The sequence below is a fragment of the Pleurodeles waltl genome, chromosome 7 (assembly GCF_031143425.1).
Source record: "Pleurodeles waltl isolate 20211129_DDA chromosome 7, aPleWal1.hap1.20221129, whole genome shotgun sequence".
Classification (NCBI taxonomy): domain Eukaryota; kingdom Metazoa; phylum Chordata; class Amphibia; order Caudata; family Salamandridae; genus Pleurodeles; species Pleurodeles waltl.
The window spans coordinates 1,182,813,708-1,182,838,117 of record NC_090446.1 but is presented as its reverse complement, the minus strand read 5'-3'; positions in this window follow the sequence as shown (position 1 = coordinate 1,182,838,117).

The window sequence follows — 24,410 nt, the reverse complement described above, 5'->3', positions numbered from 1 at the left end:
AGTGGGTGGGGGTCCGCCGCCAGTCTTCTGCACAGCGATGTTGTGTATTGACACCATCGAGCGCACCTTCCCCCGTAGGTCGTTCCAGCGCTTTCGGATGTCTTCCCGGTTTCTGGGATGCTGTCCCACAGCGTTGACTCTGTCGACGATCCTTTGCCATAGCTCCGCCTTCCTGGCTATTGTGGTGTGCTGCACCTGTGTGCCGAATAGCTGGGGCTCTACCCTAATTATTTCCTCCACCATGACCCTGAGTTCTTGGTCCGAGAACCTGGGGTGTCTTTGGGGTGCCATGGGGTGGTGTGGGGTGGTGTTTGTGGTGGTGAGTGTGGTGTGTGTGGTGGTGTGTGGTGTTTTGTGCGTGGATGTAGTGTGGGTGATGATGTTGTGTTCCTCTGTGTGTTGGGGTTTGCGATAGCTGTGCTCTCTCTCTCTCTCTCTCGCCTTCTCTCTGAATTTCTAGTAGTGGGGGTTTGTGGGTGATGTGGGTGTGTGTTTTATAGTTGATTGGATGTGTGGGTGTGGTGTGTGTATGTGTATCAGGTGTGTGCATTTCGAATTGTCCAATGTGGCTGTGTTTTGTAAAGGTGTGTGTATTTTGACCGCAGCGGTGTGTACCGCCAATGGAATACCGCGGTTGAAAGACCGCCGCGTGGATTCGTGGGTCGTAATGGCATGGGCGTGTTTGTGTTGGCGTGACGGTGGAGGTTTGGTCATCTCCAGTTTATCGCTGACCGCTGATGAGGCGGCCTTCCGTGGATGTCAGGTTTTTGGCAGTTTGGAAGTTGTGGGTCAGAATGACCGTGGCGGTTTACCACGGCCGCGGCGGTAGAATGGCGGACTTCTGACCGACGGTAAGAGCCTTTTACCGCCGAGGTCAGAATGACCCCCATAGTAATGTGTTTTATATGTCCTGACAGTGAAATATTGCTAAATTTGTTTTTCACTGTTGCAAGGCCTGTCCCAATCATAGGTTAACATGGGGGATACCTTTAAATCAGATTAAAGTGTAGATTCCCTTTGGGAGCGGATGGCCATGTGGAGTGTGGGTTCTCTGACCTCACATTTTTAAAATCTATCTTTTAGTAAAGTTAAATTTAAGATTGTGTGTTTGAAAATGGCACTTTTAGAAAGTGAGCATTTTCTTACTTACACCATTTCTGTGACTCTGCCTGTTTGTAGATTCCCTGACTGGGTCAGTTTGACAGTTGGGCTGGTTGTATCTCACCCTAGACAGTGACACAAAGGGAGCTGGGATTTAGTCTGCATTTCCCGATGAGCCATCTGTTCTAGGAGGGGTGGGGGAGTGGTCACTCATACCTGAAAGGGCTGTGCCTGCCCTCATACAGTGCAGTCTCCAACCCCCTGGTGAGTGTCTGGGGCCTGGCCTGGGCAAGGCAGGATTTCACAGTCAATAGACACTTTGCTTTGAGGTAGACCTACTTCAAAGGAGAAAATGGGTATAAGAAGGGCACTCACAACCACAGACTTTAGAACACTTCTGGAAACCAAGAGGAACCTCTGCCTGGAGAAGAGCTGAAGAGTTGAGGAAGAAGAGCTGCCCTACCTGTGACTGGGCTCTGTGGAGCCCTCCTGCAGTTGTGTTGCACTTTGTGTTGCCTTCCTTCTTGTGAAGAACTGTCCATGGACTTGATTTAGAGCTTGCCTCCTGTTGTTTGAAGTCTCAGGGACAACATAGACTTCTCTCTGCCAGCACCTGGAGTCTCTGGAGAGACTCCTACTCTGACAAGTGGTGCCCACCCAGTTCCTGGGTCCGTAAAAGGAGAAGCTGGTAGCCTAAGAGGGAGAAATCCATGCACCAACCGCTGTGCGGGGAAAAGATTGGCACAACTCCGATCCACGGCTGAAAATTGATGCTTGCCTGCAACGCGACCCGAAGATCGATACCCGGGGCTGGAGAAAAGACGCACAGCATCGCTGATGGAGGCTGGTGCGATCCCAACCCGCGCTGCGTGGTTTTCGGATCATCGTGCGGCTGGATTTCCAACGCAAACACCACTGGGCGTGTAAAAACAACGCAAGGCCTACCCGGAACCAAGAGTGCTGACTGGATCGACGCATCACTCTCCTGCGGAGAGAAGAAATGACACACGCCGATCCGAGAATCGACACAAGGTCTTGCTCGTGAGTGAAATCGATACATCGAAAGCCCTTTTTGACACACACTCGCCTGTGTGTGGTTATTTTTGGATGCACCCGAGGTACATTTTCACGCTAACAACATAAGTGTGTGTTTAAAATTACATGAAGACTCTTTTTGCATTTTTAGTGATAACTTGACTTATGTATTGTTGATTTTTGGCATTTTGGTCTTGTTTTGTTTAGATAAATAGTTTCTATTGTTCTAAACCTCCGTTGTGTCATTTTGTAGTGTTTTCATTAAGTAACTGTGTTTGTTGGTACAAATACTTTACACCTAGCATGCTGAAGTGAAGCCTACTGCTCGTGCCAAGCTACCAAGGGGGCAAGCAGGGGTTAGCTGAGGGTGATTCTCTATTACCCTGACTAGAGTGAGAGTCCTTGCTTGGACAGGGTATTACATGACTGCCAACCAAAGATCCCATTTCTAACAGTCGGTAACTGCGGAAGAACAACAATTGCTAATTGGTAAGTGAGAGACAATGATAGTTCATGCAGACAGATCAACAGTGTTTGGGTGAAGAGTGCACATATCCAACTGTGCTAACACTGGCATGATCTCAAGCACAGGACAAAGGAGAACACTGCCCATGTGCATGGGCTGGTGCTACCGGGAACTCTTACGAGTGAAGCTGATCTGCTCCACATCTTCATCCTCCCATGTGTGTGGTGTCTCCTCTGCCCTTTATGGTGGTGGTGGGGAGTTAGAGGGGGCCACACACACTTCAGTGATTGAAGATGTGGAATCCCAATTCCCGGCAGCTGCCATTTGTAGAACAACACATGCCATCACTGCAGCAAGGAGGATCTGCTGATTTTTCAGGATAGCAGCAACATCCCCGTGGTAGGCAACCATGTCTGCCCTGAGGGAGGCTACCTTCCGGTGCATGGAATCCAGCTTGTTCCCAGACACGCTGCTACCAGTTTGGGAGAGCAGTTGTTGTGGCCTCTCCCTCATGGCAGAAGCTATGTCCCTCAGACACTGCTGGACTCCATGCAGTGGGGAGTGTGTGCCTCATTTGGCTGCTCTATTTTCATTGGCCGTAACAAGGCACATGTGCATTCCCTCTAGGCTGGCTTCCATAGTCTCCATCCCCACCCGCACCTCTTGGCGAGCTCCGCTGGACTCCTACCACTGTCCTCTCGAAGATGGTGCCTGGGTCCTCGGGGTCCTCAGCTGTGTCAGTGGTGGCAGGTTGTACTAGTGTTGGGTGGTGCATCTGGGATCGCTGCTACATTATTTGTCCTCCTTGCAACTGAAGGTGGTGTCTGGGGGGATACCAGGACTTCTTATAGGGTCTTTTGGCTGATGGTTGTCAGCTGGTTATTCAGGTCACCGGTGAACTCCAGGACAGGCAGATCAGCAGGAGAACCATCATCATCTGCAATGAGATGGTGTAAAATCAATCTTTCAATGTTGTGACAGTGGACATGTCACGTCACTGACTTACTATCGGAGGCTCATTGTCAATTTACTTCCCAAACATTGTTCCTGTACATCATGGTTGCAGTCTATCAGCCCTTTAGCCCTCCTGAGTGTCACATCAGGGGAAGCTCAGGGGGCGCAATTGACTGTGTCATATTTACCAGGTGTGATGTAAATCCTTTTGGTTGCTTGACACCATCTTATTATTGTGGACCCTTCCTATGCAACCATTTGCATGAAAGGACCCTGCAATGGGTGTTGCAGTGGTTGAGCCACAGCAACACAAATTGCAATGTGCCCCGTCCAGTTTTACATGTTTCACATACACCAGGGCGGTACTGAAACCTTACACCACCCCAGGAACGGCATTACCAAGGCACTATGCTGTTGTTTCCTTTGATTGGTGCTCATTTTGATATATGTGTATGTGTGCTACATTGCACAGCACACATGGACCTAGCAGATTTCTATTTCATTTTCTGTCTGTGCTAGAAGGTGCTCCTTCGTACACAACTATGATTTCCCCCTCAATGCAGCCATCCTCACACTATGATGCAAGAGATGCTGCATTTTGGCAGTGCAGCTAATTTGCCACTGGCACCAGTGTGGACCGAGGGATGTCCGCCATCTGTATCATTTGTTTCTGTGTACATCATATTCTACATGACAGTGCCTGATGGATTTTTTTTTATGGATATAGCCAGTTGACTAAAATTGAACTTAGGTCAGGCTAGTTTGATGGTGATTTTGCACGTAGTTATACTGGTGCATATATGGACCCTCATTGCAGGTCCGGCAGTTCTATGACCACCTGACTGCCATTGTCAATATGACCACCCCCAACAGCGCAGGTAGTAGTGGCACATGTTGTCCATGGGGAATGCCCCATGGGCCAATGGCCTGGGACTGGCAGGTTGCCTGCAGCTTACAGACTGGCAATGCCACCTTTCTTGTGACACCAGAGCAGTATTACAATCAGCGCTACCCTCCAGGTATGTTCTCTCTTTTCCACTAGCCTTTGCATGGCGGTGAAACCCCCATGCAAAGGTTGGTGGTGATGTGGTGTACCCCTGGGTGCCCCTGCACAGCCCATGCACCTGACATAGGCAGTGCAGGGGGCCCCGTACCAAACCCCTTTGCTCTTTCCACTGCCTGATTTGCAGGGCTAAGAGCAGTGTGTCCTGTCACACCCAATGCATCCCAAGACTGGCACTGACTCTATTTGATCCATCAACAATGTAGTGGTAACTACCCCACAGAGCTGCCATGAGCAGACAGATTTGTACCCACAATCCCAGCATGTAACTCATACTGCCAACCGCAAAGGGTACACTTCACTAGCAGTCTTACCAACAACAGACTTACCCATGCACCATTCCCACCCGTCAATGTGAAATTGTACACCATTATTTTCACAGACATACACCATGTGTTATATTTATGTGGCTATTTCCCCATTCCTATGTGTCTCACATGGTTGTGTCAGAGTAGTTGTGGGGTCAGCCTGTATTTGTTGTGACCTACAGATTGCAATTCTGATCAGCGTCAAAATGTGTGGCTCCACACTACACCAATTTAATTACACTGGGTAGTGGCATGTTTCCTGTGATACAGGACCACCCTGCTATTCCCCCAGCGCCTGCCTAGATTATGTTTCCCTGCACCCAGAGAGGCATCTTTAATGCATGATGGAGTAGGGCCTGCCTTATGAGGATCAGTTGTTTATGTGCAGGTGGTGGTGATTCCGGCACATGTCTGGCTAATGATGGGAAAGGTTGCAATGAACTGTGCACTGTAAGATGCAGCACACATGTGTTTTGGCAGTGAGACAAGGCAGTTCCAAGGTGTTTCTGCAAGGGACAGCCACCATGAGGTAACCCCACAAATGGTATTGACTGACTTCCTAGTCTCTGATGTCTTGGTCATGTTGGTAGTGTTTGTTTGACTATATGCAAGGGATGTTCTGATTACACAACCAGAGGAACAATAATTAGACATGTCTTCCATCCTATGTGCTGCATATGTATATGTAGGTGTTTAGCCCCGGTGATTAACATATGTTCAGGTTCTGTATGTGTTGTGGTGCATGGCACAACCAAGGTGTATGTTTATGTGTTGCTTACATTTGAATGGTGCAACTTGATTCACATGCAATGTTTCCCTCTGTGTTCCTTTGACATGCATTGAGTGAGTCCTATGTGCTTCCCCATTCTTAAACTTGACAATTTTGCATTAGCTTCCCCCATGCAACTTACCCTGCATTTGTGGTGGTTCCTGGTAGTCTTCGCTGTCCTGTCGTGCGATTCCAGTGACCAGTTCCTCTGGGATGACCGCTGCAACCATCTCCTCCATCTCGGACGGGTCCTCTTGTGGTGCTGGACTCCCACCTTCCTGTTCCTTGCCATTTTTCCTGTGTCCTTCGCTTGCAATCATGCCAGAGTTTCTTTCACCCAGTTACAGTTATTCTCACCTCGGCCACACTGTTGATCTTGTCAACTATCTGCTTTCAAATTGGCTCTCTCCTGCCAATTGTCAATTTGGAGGTGATAAAGAGTTGATGTTGGTGCTCCGTCACCTCTCTCACAAGTATGTCATGCTCCTCCGCACTAAACCGACACTTGCCCTTTTTGTTCTTCCTCCCCTGGGACTTTCGTGTGTCCTTCTGACTGGTTCCTGGTTGAATGGGGTCACCCTGGGGTCTCTCCTGGCTTACTGGGTTGATTTTGCCTCTCCTTTGCAATCTTTTCTGCATTAGAGTCTGAAGTTGATGCTAATGTGGTTAAAAATGGTGCATATCCGTTTTGAGACATATTTAAGTGCTGTAAAACAGGTTAGAGTCATTTTTGCGGCGTTAATGTTATTTTGGCTTATGACAAGGCACAATGGTTAACGTCAAAACGTTTGCGTCACTGGAATGGCCTATGGTCAGTGAGGATGGGAGGTATAGATGGTTTTAGGACAAACCTTTGAATGTCCAGGAGGCAACTGTCTACTCTTTTAAGGATGCACCACAGATCCTGCAGGGGCTGGGCTACTCTTATGCTTGTATTCCTTGAACCTGCGACAGCTAAACGTGGTCTGCTGTCTCCAGGCCCAGAATTATATGTTCCAAAGAGTGTGGACCCAATAATTTAGGGCATAGAGACACTTTTGATTGCAGGTGGTAGAATTCCACCCAGAGTTATACATTACAGTGGAACTCTGCCTCTTGTAATAACTGCCTCAGATGGATGAATGACCTTTATGTGTCTATGTAATGCCAGGTGTAGTGGCTCCACACACTGGGGGTCATTCAGACCCCGGCGGGCGGCGGGAGCCGCCCGCCTGGAGGGAACCGCCATATGGCCGCTCCGCGGTCGAAAGACCGCGGAGGCCATTCTGGCTTTCCCGCTGGGCTGGCGGGCGACCGCCAGAAGGCCGCCTGCCAGCCCAGCGGGAAACCCCTTCCCACGATGAAGCCGGCTCCGAATGGAGCCGGCGGAGTGGGAAGGTGCGACGGGTGCAGTTGCACCTGGCAAATTACAGTGTCTGCTGAGCAGACACTGAAATTCTTTGTGGGGCCCTCTTACGGGGGCCCCTGCAGTGCCCATGCCATTTGCAACCCCATGCCGCCATCCTGTTCCTGGTGGGCGAACCGCCAGGAACAGGATGGCGGTATGGGATGTCGGAATCCCCATGGCGGCGCAGCAAGCTGCGCCGTCATGGAGGATTCCTGAGGGCATCGGAAAACCGGCGGGAGACTGCCGGTTTTCCTGTTCTGACCGCGGCCAAACCGCCGCGGTCAGAATGCCCTGCGGGGCACCGCCAGCCTGTTGGCGGTGCTCCCGCATCCCCGGCCCCAGCGGTCAATGACCCCCACTGTCTCTTGACAGCCATACTGGAAAAGGTGCACCTCCCAAGGGTCTTATGGACTCAGGGAGGCAATGGCCTAAATCAATAAATGTATGTGTTTTCAGTGTGTGGCATAGACTAGATGCTTTGATTTGAATGAGAGACCTTTGGGTGCCACCTAATAGTGTTACTTGTGTAGTGCAAAATGCCACAAAAAGTGATCTGATTAAACATAAGGGGAATTTCCAGTAAGACAGATATCACTTTTTCCTAGTGTGAAGAAACTCCTCACACCAGTCTTGCACATCATGAAAGCAACATGTTGTTCTTCAGCAGTGTGACCTCTTCACAGAAAAGAACAACTAGAGAGAACCAGCACAATCACAAAACTCTGAGTTATAAGGTCATTAAATAGTGCAGATCTATTCCTGGCCTTGTGCTGTCTCCATAGTAATGTGTGGGGGACAGCTGTGATCTCAGTGTCTCTTATATAATCCGTTTTCTGTTTATTTATTCATTAAAAATTAGCAAGTTACAACTTTGATCCTCAATTTTGAGTATCTTACATACAGCTGACTTTTTTTCCATACAAATGGGGAGACACAACCCTTTTTGAAGTAGTAATGCAGTGTAAATAAATGGTTCACAAAATGAAACATTGTATATTGAAACAAATTACAAAAAATCTGTATAACCAACCAAAGATGCAAATGCCACTGACTTCCATGTCCTTCCTCGGCCCCATTTTGGATAAACATGCCTTACGGAATTAATAAATCACTGATGTATTTGTATAGACTAGGTCTGTAAACTAAGGGGCCGATTAGGAGTTTGGCAGACGGAAACACCTGTCCACCAAACTCCAGACGGGAAGGTTGCGGCCGTGCTAGTGACCACCTCTGTCCAATTACGACTTTCCTAGTGGGCTGAGTAAAGGTTCAGCAGCATTGTCGCCGGATCATAATGGAGCCGGCAGCAATGCTGCTGCACGCAGGGTGCACCATCACCCTCCAAATGCACACTGTCTGCACAGAAGCTGTGTTAATTTCAAGGGTGCTGGGAAGGGGGACCCCCCTACACTGCACATGCCATGGGCATTTGAATGGGCAGTAGAGGGGCCCCCTATTGCCCCCTGCACTTGTTTTCCACCAACCTTCTCATGGCAGTTAAACTGCCATGAAAAGGCTGGCAGAGAACAAGTTTGAGTTCAGCGCTGCCCTGGCTGATTACGACCTGCACTGCTGTCAGCCCGTTGAGATCTGAGATCCTGGTGGTGGTGGTGGTAGGTTGGCAGGACTGCCCGGTGGTCCGCCAGCCAACGTGAGGCTTGCGGTCTTCAGAATGCCAGCTTCGTAATCAGGCCCTAAGTCACCTCCTGGTAGGTGTACTGAATGCGCAAAGGATTCAGATAGATGTCATTTTAGGTATTTCCTGAAGCTGAGGATGATAACTTCCTGCTTTACAAATGCTTGCCTTCCTCAGCTCTTCACCCAGGCCCACCAACAGATAGATGGTGACTCGTCTTTTCATTTTCAATAAAATATTTTCAATAGAATGCAACCAAATCCATAGTATGATACCATATTATTGTGGTCTAAATGTATTCTTATAAAAATGCTACATCTTGAATAGCGTTTACAAAAATATTGTGCATTGAAGTTAACAGAAAATCAACACTAAATGCATGGATATTTTTGTAAACATTATTTAGGCTGCTGTATTTGTGTCAGGTCAATTATTTGTTAAATCCTGTTTTCAACAACCACATGTGAAACAGTCTATATTTTGAAAACAGCTGCCATGTCTCTCTCACATGTTGTTAATCAGGAAAGATACAACACTCTCTCATCCTTCAGAGAGGCGAGGTGGCCACTGCCTCCTCACAAATTGTCACCCAGAGCTCTTCAACACATCTGATGTTGTGTTGCTACCTCTTCTGTCCACAGATCTGCCTCCGACTGTGAGCTAATGAGAATGCTCACAGAAACTCCAGGAAATGTCTGCAATGATAATTAGCATGTTTGTATGTCACAGCGGTCATTTTTTTTTTCACCTTTCATCTTTCTCCTTTCTTGCTTTCTTTCTGAAGTAAATAAATGAACGGTGGTGAGAGTGGGTTGAGTTGGTACTGCTAGCAAGTGCATCCATTTGGGTTGAATTACTACTAGCGAGCACAGTGAATCATCCAGCATTCTTAAGGCATCTGCTGCACAGTTCATTGCCAATTTTACACAAGTGAAGGGGCTCAGATTTTTCTTTGGATCCTGCTGCGTATGTTACAGTATTCCTGGGCTGACGAATACTAGGGCTTATTAGTTTTGACTCCACCTCATGCCTCTTTTTTTCCTCATCTATTAAAACTCGCTAGTGCAGGTTCTTTTTCATCCCTTATGTTGGAAATGGCCCCTCTGCAGGGTCATCCCTAAACTTTTTGCCTTCCTCTTCTTATTTGTCTGACCTCATTTTTTCTGGCTTTAGGACTCTGGACACTTTACCACTGCTAACCAGTGCTAAAGTGCATGTGCTGTCTCCCTAAAACATGGTAACATTGGCTCATACCCCATTGGCGTATTTGATTTACTTGTAAGACCCTACAAGTTTTGACACCTATTTACGGATATCCTGTGTATCTCTGTCTCCTACACAACAGGTACCTTAAGTACCATTAAACAGAGATGCTCGTGGTCTTAAAGATAATCCTACTCAGCTGAATAGGGAGCATCCAGCTAGGGCTGTAGATTGTTCAAGCTTGAACCCTTAAAAGGACTTTCTCCCCATTTGGTGTTTCACTTCTGCACCCATTACTCAACATGGTTAACGCCATAGACATTCTGAAAAATGTCAGACAAGCATTAACACAACATCTAATAGCCCATGGCTTAACAGATGAGGGTGGGGATGTCACATTTATCTTCGAAGCTCATGAGGCTTACCAAACAGAAACATTGTATTCCTGCGTTACTTTTCCTGAGGAAAACACTACAACATACACATTTCACACATACCAAATAGCAAACATACTGCAGTGGTTCCAAGCATATCAGTGTTTAGAGATACCTCTTTCCTATCAAGAATACCAAAATTGGTTCAGTGGCACCCCACCACAAGTAATAAAACCCATGAGATTAGGTCCCTCAAATAATGACGGACCGACATGGCCCAAGCTTGCCACATGCACACCACATCCTGGCGTACACGCATTGCAAGTAGCTGATATATGTACACTTCACAATGAGGTAGTACAACTTTACAGGTGATTAGTACTTTTCGCTATGCAGACATTGAAGACCGCCCCAACACGGGCTGAACAAGATGGTCACAATTTGCCTGCTACTGGAATTAACCCACAAACAACACATTCTATCATGGGCAAAGCACCCGCAGAATGTGAAAAGCACAAAAAACTAACCAGCTGGAAGCAGTGTTTCCCTATACGGGACCCCAAGATAAACATAGAATTCTCACAATGTGTTTGCCATTTGGAATGGTTCCCTCACTGGATGACTGCACTGCAGCACATGGGGTACAATTGTCGCTGCAATTTACACTACCAAGCATGGTACCCGGACACTTGCAAATTTACCAGAAGTCTGAAGACAAATTCAAAATGAGCACAGGGCTGCTCCAGCCCTGGATTTGGGGATGAAACTGATGCATAACTTCGACCAAGTCTCCTCAATAATGATCAATAACAACAAAGGGAACACAGTAGCATTGGTCATATGCCAGTGGCTCCGGGAGATTCCACAGCTGGAACAGGAATGTTAACTACAGAAAATTATTTTCAACACCTATAATAGTATAAGATGGGTTTGGGAGTCAAGCGGAAAAAAGCCCCTAAAGATGGTACTACAGAAGCACAAAAGGGTTCTAAAAAAGCTGGGATGAACAAAAACAAAATAAAGACAGACAAAGTCAGAGAGCAGACTCTCTGCACCCGGAGAACTCCAAGAGGAGATATAGGCCCTCGTTATGACATTGGCGGTCTATTCCGAAGACCGCCGTGGTGACGGCTGCCAACAGACCGCTGTGGAGGCTGAAATCGGCCCTCCAAATTATGACACACAAACACAAAACAGACAGAAAGCAGTCACAGCAACAATTCCACCAGACCCAACCGAGGCAAACAACTACCAGACCCATCACCCTCCCAGCTATCCCAGCAACACACCACCCTCCAAATTATGAACCACGAATCACCACAGTGAACATTCAACGGCGGTCATCCATTGGCGGTGCAGACCACAGCAGTTGATTTGGCCACTCTACACCAACAGAAGCCAACATTGGTCAGATTGAAAATCCCACACCTGATACAAATACACACACCATGCACACCCACCAACAGCACTATAAAACACATACCACACAACCCACAAGTCTTTGTAAACTTGACAATCCTGCCACACATTGCCAGCACATACATTGACAGAACTGCACACACACACATACCACAACTACCTATACAACTGTCAGGCATCACACACCACACCTCAACACCCAACACCCTCTGCACAACACACACGACACAAAAAGCATGTGCCCACAAAAGAACCCCTGTTTCACTGATGGGGTGATGGTGGAAGAAATTGTCAGGGTAGAGCCACAGCTGTTCTGTGCACAGGTCCAGCAGATATCTATTGCCAGGAAGATGGAGCTATGGAGGAGGATCATGGACAAGGTAAACTCCATGGTAACCTATCCACACACAAGGGACGACATTTGAAAGAGGTGGAATGACCTAAGTGGGAAGGTGCATGCAGTGGCCTCCAGGCACCACGTTGCCATCATGAAGACTGGCGGTGGACCCATACATCCTCCCCCACAGTTGACAGCATGGGAGGAGAAAGTCTTGGCTATCCTGCATTCAGAGGGCCTCACTGGAATCACTGGAGAGCTGGACACTGGTAAGTTACCACCTCCACACCACCTACAACTGCATGTGATGTCACCCCCTCACCCTGACTCCCTTCACCCCATTCCATCATATACAGAGAACCACCCCCATAACCACCCTCAACTGTGTAGCACTGCATGCCCTACCCACTGCAAGCACACCCCTCCCAGCTCTGCATGCACACACAACAGTAATTCATGGGCACCATGTAGCAATACCAATCCCACAATCCATCACCATACACAAACCAAAGGTGGAAGGACAACACCCATCCTATAGGGAAAGCCAGAAATGCTGTAAAGGTAACTGACAATGACTGTAACAAATCTTCTACATGTCCACAGGTACCCCAGCCAATGTAAGCGGCGAGCATGTGCCACGGCAACTCAGTCCTCCAACAGAAGAAGCCCTCAGTGATGACAGCAACTCTGGATGTCTCGATCTGGATGATCTCCCTGGCCCATTTAGGACCACTAGTCAGTTGGGCACCACAGCCAACACCCAGTCTACCACACCCCCCCAGACTCCAACACCACAGCAGCCACCCAACATCCCATAGCCCCTATCCCCATGACACAACAATCAACAGTGTGCATACCTGTACAGGGACCCGAGTCGATGAAGGTCCTGGTGTTAGTGGGAATGAGAACACAGTTCAGGAGAGCCAGTGGGTGGTTAGGTGTGCGCCAAGGAGAGGCCCAAGCCAGGGAACTGACTGCCCTGGAGACACTCACACATGTCCTGGGAGCCTATGAGAAATCCCAAGATAGGAGGGGCCAGGTACTTACCATCTTGCAGGAGAACAAGCAGGGGGAACACCACCAGGAGGTCATGCAGCAGTTGCAGGGCTTAAATTCCAACATGGCCTTCATTGCAGGGCTGCTGGGTGACATGGCAAACACCATGTATGAGTACACAACACACCAGCTGGCCCCTTCCACTAGCCAGTGTACTCACCAGTCTTCCATATCTGCTGCAGCCAGTGGACAGGAGGACCTGCCACAAGACTCACAGGCCACCAGTACCCATCCCTCTGCAGTAGGAGAACCACCCCGCAAACATTCCCTGTGACCCAGCCAGGCACCAGAGACTGTAGCCAACACACAAACCACCACCAGGAAATGATCTGTTTCCTGAATGTCTCCCTTGTGTGCCACTGAGACACCTTGTTCATTGTGGATGCCATTGCCCCTTTTCCTATGGCCCCATGGTTACTGGACCTGTGCTACAAACCAACTGGCCCACTAATATGTGCTCCACCATCACCCCACTCTATAGCACTATCCCTTCATTTTCTGCACTTCAATAAACACACTTGACCACAACTGAAGGTTTTGTGCTTTAATTACAACAATATGCAATGTATTGACCTGTATTATCCTGTGCAAATGTCATGTAATTTGTGAATTCATTCAATGGGCAGTCAGTTTGGGGTACACATAACCAGTGTGTGAGAGCATGCCACAAGTGACCATCTCCCAAACTGTGTGAAAGCAATCTGTAGTCATCACATTATTTCACAGTTGTAACCACATCAACATCTGCAAAAAGGGAAAGCATCAGTGACAGTCATTTGAGAACTAAAGGATGTAGAGCAACATGAGCCCCTGTAACATAAAGCCTATATTATACTCAGTAATTTGCACAGCAGTCGACTCATAACACGCTAAGTGAGGAGAAACAACCCATTACAGGCCCTCACACGAGATACCACAGTACTAGCTATGTCAGCATGCCAATCCCCCCTCTGGACCATCTGGTCTGGCCTACACTGTCAGGGAAATTGAAGTCACAGATCGGTTGTGTAAGCACATTGTAAGTCACATGGCATTCCTAGCAACATATGCTAAGTGCTGTATGGGATGAGGACACAGTTTGCAATGGGCATGTATTTGAGAAAGCTAAATTACTGACACATTGCATGGGCTGTATAAGCCTGTACAACATCACCATAACACTGGCATGACTGACCACAGATGGAACAGTGTCAGCTCACATACTGCATACATTTGTGCTTGGCACAACACAGCAGCCACACATCACTTAACTGTAATGGAGGCATGAACAGAAGTACAGTCTTACCTGAGTGTCATTGGAAGTACTGCTGCATCAGATGTATCCTGTTGTCCACATCCTCCTCCTTCCCATCTTCATCACTGTCTTCAGTGTCCTCTGCTGCCACAGGTGCATTGTCTCCCGCCTCCTCCTGCAGGAATGGCACATGAAGTGTGAGGGCCAGATTGTGCAGCATGCAGCAAATCAGCACTATCTGGCAGGCCTTCCCAGGGGTGTAGAGTAGGGATCCACCAAATACATGGAGGCACCTGAACCTGGCTTTCAGTAGCCCAAAAGTCCTTTTAACTACCCTTCTGGTATGACCATGTGCTTCATTATACCAGTTTTCTGCCCCTGTCGTTGGATTCCTCACTGGTGTCAACAACCAAGATAGTTTTGGGCAGCCAGAGTCACCTGGAAGTAGTGAGAGACACACATTACTCATGCACAATAGCACAAAGTGCAACTGCAGGTGGCATGCAGTGACATACATTGGGTGAAACCTCTAGCTCACCTGTGAGCCACACTCTCTCTCTAGTCATGCCATCACCTGTGGGATGCTGCTATTCCTCAATACATAGGCATCATTGTCAGATCCAGGAAACGTGGCAGTAACGTGGGAGATGTATTGATCTGCAAGGCACACCATCTAGATATAGATTGAAAGGAAACTCTTCCTATTTCTGTAGACCTGCTCATTTGTCCTGGAAGGGACCAAGACAATATGGGTCCCTTCAATGGCCCCAGTCACATGTGGTATCTGTCCCATGGGGTAGAAGGCAGCTTTCACAGTAGGCAAATCTTCATTCTGGGGGACTGAGATTTAGCTGCTCATGTGTGTCATCATGGCAGCCAAAACTCTTTTGAGCACATTTGAAAACATTGGCTGTGACATTCCTGCAGACAATCCGACAGTCACCTGGAAAGAACCAAGGGGCAGGAAGTGGATCACTGACAGTACCTGTACTGCAGGGGGTATTGCTGTAGTGCTGCGAATAGCAGGAATCAGATGTGGCTCCAATTGTTGACACAGTCCAGTAATTGTAGCCCTGTCCAGATGATAGGTCATTATAATGTGCCGTTCCTCCAGTGTAGCAAAGCTGACTAGGGGTCTGTGCACGGGTCCTTGTCTCCTCCTCTGCAGTGGTTGGTATCCAAGTAAACTAAACCTAGAAGTGTGTGAGTACAGGAAGGATGGACACACAATATCACAGTACACAAACTAATCATATCCAATTTACTCAATAAATGATTGAAATTTGCACTGGTGTCCACCACATGCAAACAGACTTCCTCAAAAATACCAATACTTTTCATTAGCCAATGTGTCTCATAGATTTAATCGGAGTCATGTGTTGTGATTAGAAGCATCCCATTTTAAATTTTCTGTCAACTACTCATCTGCAAGCAGTGCACTGGTATGAGGTCCAATTTGTGTGCCTGAGTCTATAAGGAACCCAAAGTATATAGGGGACTGGAATTGCCTTGGTGTCTACTATCGGTACCTATGACGCACATTAGTTTGACCACCATGAGTACCATCATTATGAGTTGGCAATTACCTGTCCAGCATGCAGAGACAGGTGGAAGTGACCTTACTCCACAGAAGGGGGTGAGTACATATTGTGCGGAATTCCTTCTTTATGCTTCCCATGTTGTATGGGTGCAAGGTTCTAGTCAGTGGATTGCCCAATATGCTCGTTTGGCTCATCTTGTAGAGTCCTGTGTAGCATTGTAGAGTGGTATGTACATTTGGTATTGGCAAGTAGCTGCCATACCATGGCAGACAAGGCTTAGTGAGTCCAGTAGGTGTGCAGATGGTTGTGTTTGAGTTCATCTCTGCTGTTGTTCACAGGCAATGGTTTGGTATTGTGGTTCATACTGCACAGTGTTAGTCCCAATGAGTCACAGTGATGTGTATGTCGTGTGTGCTGTTGCTGTAATTGATCCTGTGCTCCCTTTCTTTCTCCCCCACCCTCTCTCCTTTTCTCATCCTGTCTTTGTGTGCATCAGCATCATCTGGTGAAGGGGCAGGGGCACCGGCGAGTGGGGGAACTGCAGCCCACAGGACCCAGGAGGCAGAGTCCACTGACGTCGAGGGGACCAGTGGGTTGGAGGGCAAGGGGAGCACCACGGGGGAGACAGGGGCTACGACAACAGCCTTTGATTCCTCCTCTGATGGAAGCTCCCTGGTGGTGGCAGACCCCCCTGGGACCACCCCATGTACATCATCGTCCACCACCCTCCGTACCAGCACCTCCCTCTCCGTAGCCCTCACCCAGGTGCCCGTTTCTGCTCACCCAGGGGGGTGGATGTCTCCTTCGCCCCAGGAACGTCCGGCCCTGCCCCAGTCAGCCCTTCTGCCCTTACTGAGGAGGCTACTGAGATGCATCTCTGTAGAGCAGTCAACCATAGTGAATGTCATCCATGGGCTGGCATCCCAGATGCACCAATGCAATGCCTACCTGGAGGGCATTCATGGTGACTTGGCTGCCCTACAGAGAATGTTTCATGCTCTGGCCTACTCTTTGACAGCAGCCAGTGTCCCTGGTTCTTCCATCCCCCCTCCAACTGCATGTTTCCAGTCCCATAGCCCTCTCCCCCAGCCATTCCAAGCACACAATCAGACCAGCATGCACCCAAGACAACAGACAGGACTCGCATAGACAAGCACAGGCATCACAGATCACACCACAAGCATACACAAAATCAACAACACAAGCACACACAAAAAACAGCACTACCTCCACTGTCACCTCCTCCTCCTCCCTCACAGTCACATCAGCACTCACACCTGCAAGCACTGCATTTTCTGTCCCAGACCCTGCCACCTGTACAGCTTTGCTGAAAACAACCACAACAACAGGCACGCAGTCTAGCAACCCATTCACCACATGAGCAGTCACCATCAACTCATACATGCACACTGTACATGCACCTGCAAACCAGTCCATCACACCTACTCCTCCCACAACTGTTGCGGAGGCTCTCATTATTCTATTTAGACTACTGTATTTTGAGCAGCAGAATCGCCTGTGGTGTGGGAGACCAAGGGGGTCATTACAACCCTGGCGGACGGTGTTAAAGGTGCGGTAATACCGCAAACAGGCCGGCGGACAAAAAAATGGAATTACGACCCTGGCGGAAACCGCCAACAAAGACAGCCACTTTAACACACCGCCCGCCACGGCGGTACAGACAAGCAGCGTGGCGGTTACCACCAGCAGACAGGTGGAAGACAATGTACCGCCCACACTATTACAACCCGCCAATACGCCACCTTTTCCGGGGCGGATTCACCGTGGATAAAAACACGGCGGAAACAGTTTCTGCAATGGGAAAACGCTCACCTGAACATATCCCACGAGGAACGAGGACACCATGGAGCCGGAATTACAAATACTCCCTGCCCTTGTCTTTCTGCTCCTTTACGACCAACAGCTACGTAGGCGCAGAAGATACCGGTGAGTACTGCATGTACGACACGGGGGAGGGGAGAGGCAAAAGTCAGGGGGACACCCACCAAACACCCCCACCCTCGCATTATACAACAGACACACCAATGCAGTCACAAAAATCACATTAACAACCCACAATCCCCCCGGAAGAATGCAAAGACAATGCGAATTTCGGGCAAACATTGTAATGTGCCAATATACATGTCATACAAAAATATACAGATATATATCTCTAAATCACTCTTATTTACACATACAATCCGAGAAGTAGTGCAGATATGTACACAACAATGTCCGTGCACCAACAGTCCAAAAATGCATGGGCGAGGCCCACAATAGATACCTGACCAAAATCGGAGAGAACACTGCCGGGGCATCAGATAGAAACACTACAGGCACCTCAGGAAGAAAGGAAGAGGGGGCACCTCAGCCACATGAATGCAAAGCCAGATCCACAACGGGGCTCCATGCCCATTGATGTATCCTGGGGAGTGCAGAGCCACAGTCTCTCTAGTCTCTACAGTGGGTGGGTTGCCCACTGTGCCATCCTGGGGAGTGCAAAGCCAGTCTCTCAAGTATCTACAGTGGGTGGGTTGCCCACTGTGCCATCCTGGGGAGTGCAAAGTCACAGTCTCTCAAGTCTCTACAGTGGGTGGTTTGCCCACTGCTTTATCCTGGGGAGTGCAAAGCCACAGTCTCTCAAGTCTCTACAGTGGGTGGTTTGCCCACTGCTTTATCCTGGGGAGTGCAATGCCACAGTCTCTCAAGTAGATGCCGTTCTCTACTAGTACTGGGTGGGACTGGTGCCCAGACTGGATGATTCTCCCCGTGAAAGTTCCTGTCCTGTCACTGACCCAGCTGCACATGGGATAAGGATGCCTGATGTGGTGGCCTATTCATTCCTACACGGTGCTTGCCCTGTTCAGCGGTCTTCACCATGGCGGTCTTTGCCCTGTTCAGCGGTGCTTTGCCATGGCAGTCTTTGCCCTGTTCAGCGGTGCTTTGACATGGCGGTCTTTTCCCTGTTCAGCGGTGCTTTGCCTTGGCGGTTCAGGACTGTTCAGCGGTGCTTTGACATGGCGGTCTTTGCCCTGTTCAGTGGTGCTTTGACATGGCGGTCTTTGCCCTGTTCAGCGGTGCTTTGCCATGGCGGTCTTTGCCCTGTTCAGCAGTGCTTTGCCATGGCGGTTCAGGACTGTTCAGCGGTGCTTTGACATGGCGGTTCTGGACCGTTCAGCGGTGCTTTGCCATGGCGGTCTTTGCCCTGTTCAGCGGTGCTTTGCCATGGTGGTTCAGGACTGTTCAGCGGTGCTTTGCCATGGCGGTCTTTGCCCTGTTCAACGGTGCTTTGCCATGGCGGTTCAGGACTGTTCAGCGGTGCTTTGCCATGGCGGTCTTTGCCCTGTTCAGTGGTGCTTTGCCATGGCGGTTCAGGACTGTTCAGCGGTGCTTTGCCATGGCAGTCTTTACCCTGTTCAGCGGTGCTTTGCCATGGCGGTTCAGGACTGTTTAGCTGTGCTTTGCCATGGCGGTCTTTGCCCTATTCAGCGGTGCTTTGACATGGCGGTTCTGATACGGACATTGGTGTGTGGCATGACGATCTCCACACTGGACATTGGTGTGTGGCATGATGTTCCATCATTGCCCAGCGGGGCTGTGGCATCCTGGCCCCTCCTGGGCTGTGACTCCGGCGGTGGTTTCTGGACCAGTGACGATACTTGTGCTCTCCTGGGCTGTGACTCCGGCGGTGGTTTCTGGACCAGTAACGATACTTGTGCCCTCCTGGGCTGTGACTCTGGCGGTGGTCTCCTGACCAGTGACGATACTTGTGCCCTCCTGGGCTGTGACTCCGGCGGTGGTCTCCTGACCAGTGACGATACTTGTGCCCTCCTGGGCTGTGACTCCGGCGGTGGTCTCCTGACCAGTGACGATACTTGTGCCCTCCTGGGCTGTGACTCCGGCGGTGGTTTCCAGACCAGTGACGATACTTGTGCCCTCCTGGGCTGTGACTCCGGCGGTGGTCTCCTGACCAGTGACGATACTAGTGCCCTCCTGGGCTGTGACTCCGGCGGTGGTCTCCTGACCAGTGACGATACTTGGGCCCTCCTGGGCTGTGACTCCAGCGGTGGTCTCCTGACCAGTAACGATACTTGTGCCCTCCTGGGCTGTGACTCCGGCGGTGGTTTCTGGACCAGTAATGATACTTGGGCCCTCCTGGGCTGTGACTCTGGCGGTGGTCTCTGGACCAGTGACGATGGTGCTGGCGGTTGTGTCAGGACTGCCGGAAATGATGGCACACTTCTCCGCCGTGACACTCACAACAGGCTGGGCAGACTTCCTCTGGACCTTCCCCACCTTTTTTGGAGTTACAGCTGACTCACCAATCCCCTTCGATCCCATGTCACTTGTTGTCCCACCAGGAGTCTTAACACGGTCCCGTCGTCCACTGTCCAATTTCAGAGCCTTTACAGGGGGTGGGCTGGCAGTGCCTTTGCTCCGGGTCCTACTGCCTGCCCTGGTGGATGGTGCACTCCAAAAACCTGGAACACGCACCACTGGTACTGGAGGCTTTTTGGCTGAGGCGATACGACAGGACTGATGAATTGGAGTGGGGGGGTGGGGTCAAAAAGGTCAATTTGACATAGGGACAGCTTCTGACGGACACTGGGATGGGTAGCTGGAGGGGATCTGGGAGTGGAGGAAGAGGAGGTGGTTGTAGGAGGTGTCACTTTAGGTGTTTTGGGTGCAGGTGCAGGTACTGGAGGCTGTCGTGAGGTGGATGGATGTTGGGTGAGTGATTGCCGGCGTTTGTGTACTTTGGAAGGGGGCGTCACAGACACACTGGGAGAGGACACAGGGGACGTGTAAATGGCAGTGGAGGTGGTGAGTGCAGGTGAGTGGCTTGTGGTGCTGGGTGTCCTGGTGCGAGTCCTAGTGCCTGTAGATTGTGTGCATGCAGGTGTGTGTGTAGACGAGACTGGAGGGAGGAGGGAGAAGAGGAGGAGGGGGACACAGTGGAGACAGTGGATGTTGCTGTGTCTGTATGAGGGTGAGGCTTGCGTGAGTGCCTTTGGTGTGTGTGGTGCCTATGTTTGCTTGAGCTACTTGTGTGTGTTGACTTGTGTGCATGCTGGTCTGTAGGTGTGCTTGGGATGGGCTGGGGTACAGGGGATTGGGTCTGGGTGGAGGAAGTTGGAGGGGGAGGCTGGACACAGGGACAATGGCTGCCATCAGTGCTGAGGCCAGAGATTGCAGGGTTCGCTGAAGGGCAGCCTGACCAGAATAAATGCCCTCCAGGAATGCATTACCGTGTTGCAACTCTCGTTCTACACCCTGAATGGCATTCACAATGGTAGACTGCCCAACAGTGAGTGACCTGAGGAGGTCAATGGCCTCCTCACTGAGGGCAGCAGGGGTGACAGGGACAGGGCCTGAGGTGCCTGGGGCGAAGGTGATGCCCACCCTCCTGGGTGAGCGGGCACGGGGCGAACGCTGAGGGGCTGCTGGGAGGGCGGTGCTGGTACAGGAGGTGGCGGCTGTACCTGTAGAAGTGGGGCGCACAGATGGTGCCGCCACCACAGGGGAGCTCCCATCAGCGGACGAGTCCGTGTCGCTGGTTGATGATCCGGTGGCCAACGTGAAGCTCCCCTTGCCCTCCGTCCCACTGGTGGCCATGGCCTCCATGGCCATGTGGGATGCAGCTCCCTCGTGCTCCGGTGCCACTGTACCTCCGCCTGATGATGCTGATGTACAAAAGGACAGGGAGAGCAGGAAAAGGGTGGGAGACAGAACAAAGAGAGTTTTAGTGCATGGCATACCGCTACGGTTGGCGGACAAGACAGACGCATCAGCCCCATGCATTACGCCGTGCTCCTGACCTCTGCACATGTAATTTCTGGGAAATGGCCTACATGGCAATGGTGGAAATCTGCGCACATGGATGCCACAGGGGCAACTATACCTCAACTTGGCACTCTGCTGAGGTGGGGTTGAGTGCCACATGTCCTACATAACGGAGGGGCCTTGCCTACCTTACTCGCCCTGGCCTAGGGACACCCACAGCCCACCTCCCCCACCCAGACCCCTCCACTGCACGCAAAGTCCGCAGAATGAGGTTGTACTCACCCCCTTGTGTCTGCTGTGATGTCCTCAAGCGCCCATCCAACTCCGGGTAGGCCACCGCCAGGATCCGGAACATCAGGGGGGTCATGGTGCGACAGGCACCCCTCCCACGTTGGGAGGCCATCTCCAGCTGAGCCTCCGCAGTCTTCTTGCTGCAGCGGCAAATGTCCTCCCATCTCTTACGGCAGTGGGTGCCTCGTCTCTGGTGGGCCCCCAGGGTCCGGACCTCCTTGGCGATGGCACGCCAAATGTCCCTCTTCTGGTGGGCGCTGACGTACATGACATGCACAAGGGAAGAGGAACAGTCATTACCAACTGCACTGTCGTTGTTAGTGGCCCCCGCACTACTCTGGCCATGTGGCCCATTCATTCCCATACATTGTTGTTCTATGAACTCTGCCCCCTTCCCTCTTCCACCCAGCCCTCTCCACCCAGGCCTAGCCCATACAAAGTGCTCCCTGTGTAATAACCTGTTGGTCTGGAGGACCGTAGAGTAGCGTGTACTGGGGGAGGACCCCATCCACAAGTTTCTCCAACTCCTGTGCAGTGAAGGCAGGGGCCCTTTCCCCAGACGCAGCAGCCATCGTCACTTCCAGACCGAGGTCATAGCAGCACTAGCAGTGTAGGTCCTCTCCTGTCGAAGGTCAGGTATCTAGTGATTGAACAGATAGAAAATGGCGGTGACGTCCACGGCGGTGACGTCATCGGCGATGCGCATCATCACCGCCGGCGCACCTGTTCATTGGCTCCTGGGACCCATAGGGTCCAATGTTAACCAATGCAGCAGTGCGCCGCGGTGTACGACCGCCTACCGCGACGGTGTGCAACGCCAGCGCAGTTACCCCACAATCCCATTGTCCCAGTTTAGAGGTCAGGCAGCCGCCATTTCAGGGGCCCACATGGCTTCAGTTACTACTGTGTCACACATAGCTAGGCCTATACTCAACACACATACAGAAATGGTTTATTGTCTGGTGTAGTCTTGTGTGTAACTGTGGGTACATACCTGGAGAAATAGTGACTGGTTCTTCGCTGTTGTCCTTCTTAGGCATCGTCAGCTGGGACATATGAGAAGATGGCGGAATCCTCCGGTGTGCCGACCGCTGGTGGACCTGTTGACAATGGAAGAAAGACATGTCATCGTGACCTACAGGTTTGACCGTGCCACAATCCAGGAACTATGTACCCAGTTGGAGCCAGACCTGATGTCACCAATCCGCCATCTTACTGGAATCCCCCCTGACGTGCTGGTGCTGTCAGTGCTCCATTTCCTTGCAAGTGGGTCTTTTCAGACAACTGTGGCCATGGCATCAGGGATGTCCCAGCCTATGTTTTCCAACGTCTTGTCCAGAGTGTTGTCTGCCCTGCTGAAACACGTAAGGAGAAACATCATATTCCCTCAGGTGGAGGATTTGCCTACAGTGAAAGGTGACTTCTATGCCCTTGGACATATCCCCAATGTCATAGGTGCCATTGATGGGACCCATGTCGCTCTGGTCCCCCCCCACAGGAGTGAACAGGTGTACAGGAACAGGAAGAGTTATCATTCCATGAATGTCCAGATGGTCTGTTTGGCAGACCAGTACATCTCGCAGGTAAATGCAATGTTCCCTGGCTCTGTGCATGACGCCTACATCCTGCGGAATAGCAGCATCCCTGATATGATGGGTCAACTACAGATGCACCGTGTATGGCTATTGGGGGACTCTGGTTACCCCAACCTTTCCTGGCTATTGACCCCAGTGAGAAATCCCAGGACCAGGGAAGAGGAACGGTACAAAGATGCCCATGGGCGGACTAGGAGGGTAATCGAACGCACCTTCGGCCTTCTTAAGGCCAGGTTCAGGTGCCTCCATATGACAGGTGGATCCCTATTCTACTCACCGAAGAAGGTGTGCGACATCATCGTCGCCTGCTCCATGCTCCATAATTTGGCATTGCGATGCCAGGTGCCTTTTCTGCAGGAGGATGATCCAGATGACGGTTTTGTGGCAGCTGTGGAGCCTGTGGAGCCTGTGGACAGTGATGAGGAGGAAGCTGAGGAAGAAAACAACGACAACAGGGAGTCAGTCATACAGCAATATTTCCAGTGACACACAGGTGAGAACATTTTCTGGTTTAACATTACATTAACTTTCACACGTCTACCTCTATCCTCTACCTACATTTTACTCACTATTTGTTAATTGAGTTGTACCCATCCATTTCAGTTTCATAAGTGTGGTAACCTACGTGTCAACTGCTTGCATCCTTGAAGGGCTTGTGATGTGTGACATAGGTATGTTAGCCTTACAATGGGTAACCCATTATGACACTGTAATTGATAATACAAAGTTCCAAATCATAGACTGACTCCAGATTTTTTTGTGTTTCAAGGGTGTTTATTTAAGTGCTCAAAAAATGAAGGGGGGTTGTAAAATGGGGATGGGTGATGGTGGAGGAATGTCCATGGCAGAGTCCAGTC